This window comes from Takifugu rubripes, chromosome 1 (assembly GCF_901000725.2).
Source record: "Takifugu rubripes chromosome 1, fTakRub1.2, whole genome shotgun sequence".
NCBI classification, from domain to species: domain Eukaryota; kingdom Metazoa; phylum Chordata; class Actinopteri; order Tetraodontiformes; family Tetraodontidae; genus Takifugu; species Takifugu rubripes.
Window position 1 is genome coordinate 29,185,076 of NC_042285.1, and position 8,820 is coordinate 29,193,895.

Sequence of the window (8,820 nt, forward strand, 5' to 3'; positions counted from 1 at the left end):
ACCCTGACCCTAACCCTGGCCCTAACCCTGACCCTGGCCCTAACCCTGACCCTGACCCTAACCCTGGCCTTAACCCTGACCCTAACCCTGACCCTGACCCTGACCCTAACCCTGGCCCTAACCCTGACCCTGGCCCTAACCCTGACCCTAACTCTGACCCTGACCCTAACCCTGGCCCTAACCCTGACCCTGACCCTAACCCTGGCCCTAACCCTGACCCTGGCCCTAACCCTGACCCTGACCCTGACCCTAACCCTGACCCTAACCCTAACCCTAACCCTCTAACCCCAACCCTGACCCTGACCCTTGGTGTCGTAGGTGTCAAATGTTGCTTACCAGTGATGCCAAAGGGGGCGGGGTCACACTGCCACCTGTATCTGGGTCAGACCCACAGGGGGTGTGGCCTGAACCTGATCACACCGTGACCGCCTCCTCTGGTCGATGTGGTCACGCTGATGGTTCAGACGTCTCCAACGTGTCTTCAGCTTCAGAACCACCGTTGTCCTCCTCAGCCATCATTTGCTTCTTCTTATGGTTCTTATGGTCCTGTTGTCATATGGAGGGTGGAACCATTGTTCCTGCTCGGTTCCTGGAACTGTTTGATACTGTGGTCAACAATATCTTAGTGGCTCTGTTGTAGCAACTACTGGCAGCACCCTGGACTGGTGGTGTAGAGAACTCTGGGTGTAAGCCTTGGCGGTTCTGAGTCCAACTTTGCTCCACTATGGGGTTCCACAGGGCAGCTTTAGGGCCCCTGATTTTGTCATTGTAGCTGCTGCTCCTGGATTCCACCACATCTCTGCTGACGTCCTGCTGCTCTTCACTTCAGTCAGAACCAGATGCTGCTACTCTCCTAACAGGGGTAGGTAGGAGGGAGTGCACGGCTGGCATCAGCTGCTGGGGTACCCAGGTCTAACCCTAGCCCAGGTCTAACCCTAGCCCAGGTCTAACCCTAGCCCAGGTCTAACCCTAACCCAGGTCTAACCCTAACCCAGGTCTAACCCTAACCCAGGTCTAACCCTAGCCCAGGTCTAACCCTAGCCCAGGTCTAACCCTAACCCAGGTCTAACCCTAGCCCAGGTCTAACCCTAGCCCAGGTCTAACCCTAACCCAGGTCTAACCCTAGCCCAGGTCTAACCCTAGCCCAGGTCTAACCCTAGCCCAGGTCTAACCCTAACCCAGGTCTAACCCTAGCCCAGGTCTAACCCTAGCCTAACCCAGGTCTAAACCCTAGCCCAGGTCTAACCCTAACAGGTCAACCCTAGCCCAGGTCTAACCCTAGCCCAGGTCTAACCCTAACCCAGGTCTAACCCTAGCCCAGGTCTAACCCTAACCCAGGTCTAACCCTAGCCCAGGTCTAACCCCTAACCCAGGTCTAACCCTAGCCCAGGTCTAACCCTAACCCAGGTCTAACCCTAGCCCAGGTCTAACCCTAGCCCAGGTCTAACCCTAGCTCAGGTCTAACCCTAGCCCAGGTCTAACCCTAACCCAGGTCTAACCCTAGCCCAGGTCTAACCCTAACCCAGGTCTAACCCTAGCCCAGGTCTAACCCTAACCCAGGTCTAACCCTAGCCCAGGTCTAACCCTAACCCAGGTCTAACCCTAGCCCAGGTCTAACCCTAGCCCAGGTCTAACCCTAGCTCAGGTCTAACCCTAGCCCAGGTCTAACCCTAGCCCAGGTCTAACCCTAGCTCAGGTCTAACCCTAACCCAGGTCTAACCCTAGCCTAGGTCTAACCCTAGCCCAGGTCTAACCCTAACCCAGGTCTAACCCTAGCCCAGGTCTAACCCTAACCCAGGTCTAACCCTAGCCCAGGTCTAACCCTAGCTCAGGTCTAACCCTAGCCCAGGTCTAACCCCAGCCCAGGTCTAACCCCAGTCCAGATGGGATGGAGCCTTTTCTGCTGAATCACCTCCCACAAAGTCGCTTCACTCCCCACTTTGAAAATTCGTACACACTTATTATTCCAGGACTTTTAACCCATCATGAGTCTCTGCTCTGGTTTTACTCTTTTATTGTTTTTACATCATTATAGTTTTATTGTTTTTATGTCCATTCATACTTTGTTCCTGGGTCAAGAGGACCCAGTCAAGATCACCAGCAGCACAGAACCGGGGGACCGTGTTCCCACCCTCTGGGGTGGAAGGGTTAGGGTTAGGGCTAGGGTTAGGGTTAACCAAACTCCTGATTAGGGTTAGTGTTAGGGTTAACCAAACTCCTGATTAGGGTTAGGGTTAGGGTTAACCAAACTCCTGATTAGGGTTAGGGTTAACCAAACTCCTGATTAGGGTTAGGGTTAGGGATAACCAAACTCCTGATTAGGCTTAGGGTTAGGGTTAACCAAACTCCTGATTAGGGTTAGGGTTAACCAAACTCCTGAATAGGGTTAGGGTTAGGGTTAGGGCTAGGGTTAACCAAACTCCTGAATAGGGTTAAGGTTAGGGTTAACCAAACTCCTGATTAGGGTTAGGGCTAGGGTTAACCAAACTCCTGATTAGGGTTAGGGTTAGGGATAACCAAACTCCTGATTAGGGTTAGGGTTAGGGTTAACCAAACTCCTGAATAGGGTTAAGGTTAGGGTTAACCAAACTCCTGATTAGGGTTAGGGCTAGGGTTAACCAAACTCCTGATTAGGGTTAGGGTTAGGGATAACCAAACTCCTGATTAGGGTTAGGGTTAGGGTTAACCAAACTCCTGATTAGGGTTAGGGTTAGGGTTAGGGTTAGGGTTAGGGTTAACCAAACTCCTGATTAGGGTTAGGGTTAGGGATAACCAAACTCCTGATTAGGCTTAGGGTTAGGGTTAACCAAACTCCTGATTAGGGTTAGGGTTAACCAAACTCCTGAATAGGGTTAAGGTTAGGGTTAACCAAACTCCTGATTAGGGTTAGGGTTAACCAAACTCCTGATTAGGGTTAGGGTTTGGGTTAACCAAACCCCTGGTTAGGGTTAGGGTTAGAGACTTGACCAAAAGGACTTCCTCACACCTGAAACTCAGGGGAGCCCTGTAGTGTTACCAGATCACCCTGTGGTTAAACCCCCAAAACATCGATTGAATGTGGAAAAATGTTCATCTGAGCTCATGTTGCAATATGCTAATGTGTACTAGCTATTAGCATTCCTGGTAATCTTTGTTGACTAGCAAGAATGTCATCACATGCGGTTTGGGCTAACCCTCACCCTGATCCTAACTCTAACTTAGTAATTGGATCTCAATTGATTTGCATCTTCCTGCTTCCTGTCAGAAACACACTGGCTCCTCCCCTCTCAGTTTATCCATCGCCAACATGTCATTATCAGATGAAACTATCTTTATTCCACCAAATCTCAACCTTTTATCAGATTAACACAGATTTGCTCACTCACAGATTCTTAGATCCCCCCCACAGGTTAATGGCATCATGGGAATATCATCTCAGATTTAAGAGCTCATTCCTTTAAGCTAACGAAGCCACAGTAGATTAAACCCTTCAGCACGCAGGTACATCAGGGCGCCATGGTAACGCGGCGGGGTCGCAGCATTAAAGCCACAAAACAGGATGGAAATCAAAGGCTCATCAAAGGGAACATGATGAGTGACAGCTGAGTTCTGCAGGACTGGGGATGCTCTCACGTCCTCACCTCTGTCCTCACAACGGGGGGTTCTTCATGTGGAAGAGTTAGGGTTAGGGTGCCACAGGAACCTTCCTGGGTCAGGGTCAGGGGGCCACAGGAACCTTCCTGGGTCAGGGTTAGGGGGCCACAGGAACCTTCCTGGGTTAGGGTTAGGGGGCCACAGGAACCTTCCAGGGTTAGGGTTAGGGGGCCACAGGAACCTTCCTGGGTTAGGGTTAGGGGGCCACAGGAACCTTCCTGGGTTAGGGTTAGGGGGCCACAGGAACCTTCCTGGGTCAGGGTTAGGGGGCCACAGGAACCTTCCTGGGTTAGGGTTAGGGGGCCACAGGAACCTTCCTGGGTTAGGGTTAGGGGGCCACAGGAACCTTCCTGGGTCAGGGTTAGGGGGCCACAGGAACCTTCCTGGGTTAGGGTTAGGGGGCCACAGGAACCTTCCAGGGTTAGGGTTAGGGGGCCACAGGAACCTTCCTGGGTTAGGGTTAGGGGGCCACAGGAACCTTCCTGGGTCAGGGTCAGGGGGCCACAGGAACCTTCCTGGGTCAGGGTCAGGGGGCCACAGGAACCTTCCTGGGTTAGGGTTAGGGGGCCACAGGAACCTTCCAGGGTTAGGGTTAGGGGGCCACAGGAACCTTCCTGGGTTAGGGTTAGGGGGCCACAGGAACCTTCCTGGGTCTGTCTCATGGAGCGGCGTCGGTGTGGACAGACTGAGTGGGAGGAAGCCTGAGGGCTCGTAGAGGAGGAGGAGTCATTACATAACCATTAATATTCCTGCAATACCTGGAATTACACAGCCAAATCTGCTTAAACAGACATTATGGGATGCACTCTGCAGCTGTGACAGGTGTCAGACTCAGGATGAAGATTATCTGAGCTCCAAGGCTGCACTCGTCTTCATCAGGAGCTGAGGGACCCTTAATCCAAACACGGCAAAGACAGGAAATAATGGCCTTAATATGGTCAAACATTACATCACTGTAGATCACTATAGATCCCTGTAGATCACTGTACATTACAAAACCTCACTAGAGATCACCTGGCTCTCTTCCAGCCCCTTGTCCTCTCCTCTCAGCTTTGTCCACCTCGTCCCCCCAGGGTGGACAGCAGCGTCCCTCAGTGGGTCTGTGAACAGGGGCATTGACAGAGACCCTGAATGCAGCACATCTGGACCAGGGACCACAAGAAGCTCAGTGTGATCAGGAGCTCTCAGACATACATTCAGGGCTCTCTCTCTCTCTCTCTCACACACACACACACACACACACACACACACACACACACACAGTATCTCTCTCTCTCTCTCTCTCTCTCTCTCACACACACACACACACACACGCACACACACACAGTATCTCTCTCTCTCTCTCTCTCTCACACACACACACACACACACACACACACACACACACACCCCATCAGATCTTTTTATCTTTCTTGCTTCTTCTGCACTCTAGAAACAGACATGACTCGCTAGCTCCCCCCAGAGGCTACAGGCGGTATTGTGCGACCACAGTTGGCGTCACATTTCTAGATGCTCTTGTTCATGGAACATTTACCCTCCAGACATTTCACTGTTAATGTTTAGCCCAGGCTATGACCTCCAGCAGCTTAGAAGATACTTGGAGGAAGATGAAAATAGAGAAGGAAGTTCTGTGATTATTTTAGCACCATGATGCTACAAGCACCAGTCCATGAGGGCAGAACCCAGAACGCAGGCAGGAGGCAGGAAATCTCCAAGTGAAATGTTCATTTACAGCATTTCCAAAGTGCAAAGGAGCTTTTCAGTGAAGGGGACGTGGAGACCCTGGAAGGTCCAAACTGGAACAGCAAGTAGCAAAGTCTCAGGAATTACCAACAACCCAGAAGAAACCATTTGACGCTGATCAGCTAGCTGCTAGTGCTAGCTGCTAAAAAAGACTCCCAATCAAACGGATCAGCCGCAGGTGATGCAGCAGCCAGAAAATGGGTCCAAGACACCCCCTGGTGGAACCAAACGGCAAGAACAGATCATGACACATGATGCTGAAATAAATTCTGTCCCAAACAGTTTTACGGTGGACAAAGATGAGCCGGAGGGATGTTCTGTCTGCCGTGAGATAAGTGTTGGACGGTTGAGATAGCATCCGGTAGCTGTTGCCTGTTGGGAGCCGGATGTGCTGAAGGAGGTGCTGCTCCGTGTCCTTTTATCTTTTCCTGCACAAGAGGCAGACAGTTAGCATGGTTAGCATGGTGTTTCCTGTGACAAAGTCAAGTCTACATTTGGCTGTAAGATATGACAGCAGAAACGATGACGATGACGCCCCACATCTATTCATGGCAGCGCGCTCCAGCTCAGGTAGGCCCCTGATTCTGGACCCCAGAACCAACCCTTCAGGACAGGTTGCACTAATGTTTGGTCTGATGTCACAGCAACTGAGAGCAACATGAAGATCAAGTACGGGAGGGGGGGGGTGGGGGGTTCTAGGCTACGACGCTAGCTAGCCCAATACTCAATGTACAAAAATAAGAGCCTATTAGCAGAATGAAATATTTTAGTGCAAATACAGAGTCTCAACAGGCAAACACATCTGTTGCAGCTTATCTAGCACTGCTGCACTTTAGATCCTCCTAATGCAGCATCCACTTCCTGTTTCTGCCTTCACGGTAAGCAGAGCAGCAGTGGATTTCAGCCCTAAGCTGCCCGGCACCTCAGAGACCTGACCTGATGTTGCTCCAGAGGATGAAGAAGAAGAAGACATTCAGTGTGGAGCTGTTTATCATCATCATCATCTTCATCATCATCATGAAACTGAATACGACACCTGAACGCTGCCTGCTGGCGGCAGCTCAGCCTCTCAGAGGATTTTCATTCCAAGCTATAAGAAGCTTTTATTTTTACGCTAATACCAGATTTAAAGGTAAAAAAATAAAATAAATAAATCTGCTGCCAGCATTCACCTGCTGTCAGCAGCAGTCGGAGAAACAGACGCAAACATTTGGTGGAGATTTGACCAAATGACCTGAACATGTGTGGAGATCACCTTTTTATTAATGCTACTAGCTACTAGCGGACAACGTGCTCGTCCAGATGAGACTTTACGCACCTTGCGTATGTTGCCTAGAACCAACACACTAAGGACCTTTAGGTCACCGGACTTTAAACACTCAGGACCCGGCTGAGAGTCCAGAAAGATGGTTATTAAAATAAAATGTAAAGAAAATGAAATTAAGAAGCCCGACGCTTTAGAAAGGCCACAGCGATGGGTGGAGGAAGGGCCGCCAGCCCCCCACCAGTCAAGGTTATTGTTCCGAACATTTTATAGGCGACAGCCCCAACGTTCACATTCACAGTATCACTACTGAGAAACCTGAAACCTCACGGCGAGAGCATTTATGTGGGCTTTCAAATCTGACTCCAATAGTCTGAATAATTTTTGCAACCAGACTTTTGGTCCACAAAGGGGTCTGCAGTGGCCATGTCCCCCCACTAGGTGGTGATCTTTTCAGATAGACGCAGGTTTTCATAAATGGACTCATAACCACGTGCTAGTGCTAGTCCAGCTAGGACTCCGGGTCGTTGCTAGCCGAGCTCTGAAGTGCACGTCTGGACAACAGTTTGCTAAAATACGTTGAAAGTGAGTCAGAATCCCAACCTGATCCTGAGCGAGGGACATTTGCTAAGACCAGCGTCTGTGAGGACCTTTCCCCAACCTGATCCGATCCTGAGCGAGGGACATTTGCTAAGACCAGCGTCTGTGAGGACCTTTCCCCAACCTGATCCTGAGCGAGGGACATTTGCTAAGACCAGCGTCTGTGAGGACCTTTCCCCAACCTGATCCTGAGCGAGGGACATTTGCTAAGACCAGCATCTGTGAGGACCTTTCCCCAACCTGATCCTGAGCGAGGGACATTTGCTAAGACCAGCGTCTGTGAGGACCTTTCCCCAACCTGATCCTGAGCGAGGGACATTTGCTAAGACCAGCGTCTGTGAGGACCTTTCCCCAACCTGATCCGATCCTGAGCGAGGGACATTTGCTAAGACCAGCGTCTGTGAGGACCTTTCCCCAACCTGATCCTGAGCGAGGGACATTTGCTAAGACCAGCGTCTGTGAGGACCTTTCCCCAACCTGATCCGATCCTGAGCGAGGGACATTTGCTAAGACCAGCGTCTGTGAGGACCTTTCCCCAACCTGATCCTGAGCGAGGGACATTTGCTAAGACCAGCGTCTGTGAGGACCTTTCCCCAACCTGATCCTGAGCGAGGGACATTTGCTAAGACCAGTGTCTGTGAGGACCTTTGCCCAACCTGATCCGATCCTGAGCGAGGGACATTTGCTAAGACCAGCGTCTGTGAGGACCTTTCCCCGACCTGATCCTGAGCGAGGGACATTTGCTAAGACCAGCGTCTGTGAGGACCTTTCCCCAACCTGATCCTGAGCGAGGGACATTTGCTAAGACCAGCGTCTGTGAGGACCTTTGCCCAACCTGATCCGATCCTGAGCGAGGGACATTTGCTAAGACCAGCGTCTGTGAGGACCTTTCCCCGACCTGATCCTGAGTGAGGGACATTTGCTAAGACCAGCGTCTGTGAGGACCTTTCCCCGACATGATCCTGAGCGAGGGACATTTGCTAAGACCAGCGTCTGTGAGGACCTTTCCCCAACCTGATCCGATCCTGAGCGAGGGACATTTGCTAAGACCAGCGTCTGTGAGGACCTTTCCCCAACCTGATCCTGAGCGAGGGACATTTGCTAAGACCAGCGTCTGTGAGGACCTTTCCCCAACCTGATCCGATCCTGAGCGAGGGACATTTGCTAAGACCAGCGTCTGTGAGGACCTTTCCCCAACCTGATCCTGAGCGAGGGACATTTGCTAAGACCAGCGTCTGTGAGGACCTTTCCCCAACCTGATCCTGAGCGAGGGACATTTGCTAAGACCAGCGTCTGTGAGGACCTTTCCCCAACCTGATCCGATCCTGAGCGAGGGACATTTGCTAAGACCAGCGTCTGTGAGGACCTTTCCCCAACCTGATCCGATCCTGAGCGAGGGACATTTGCTAAGACCAGCGTCTGTGAGGACCTTTCCCCAACCTGATCCTGAGCGAGGGACATTTGCTAAGACCAGCGTCTGTGAGGACCTTTCCCCAACCTGATCCGATCCTGAGCGAGGGACATTTGCTAAGACCAGCGTCTGTGAGGACCTTTCCCCAACCTGATCCGATCCTGAGCGA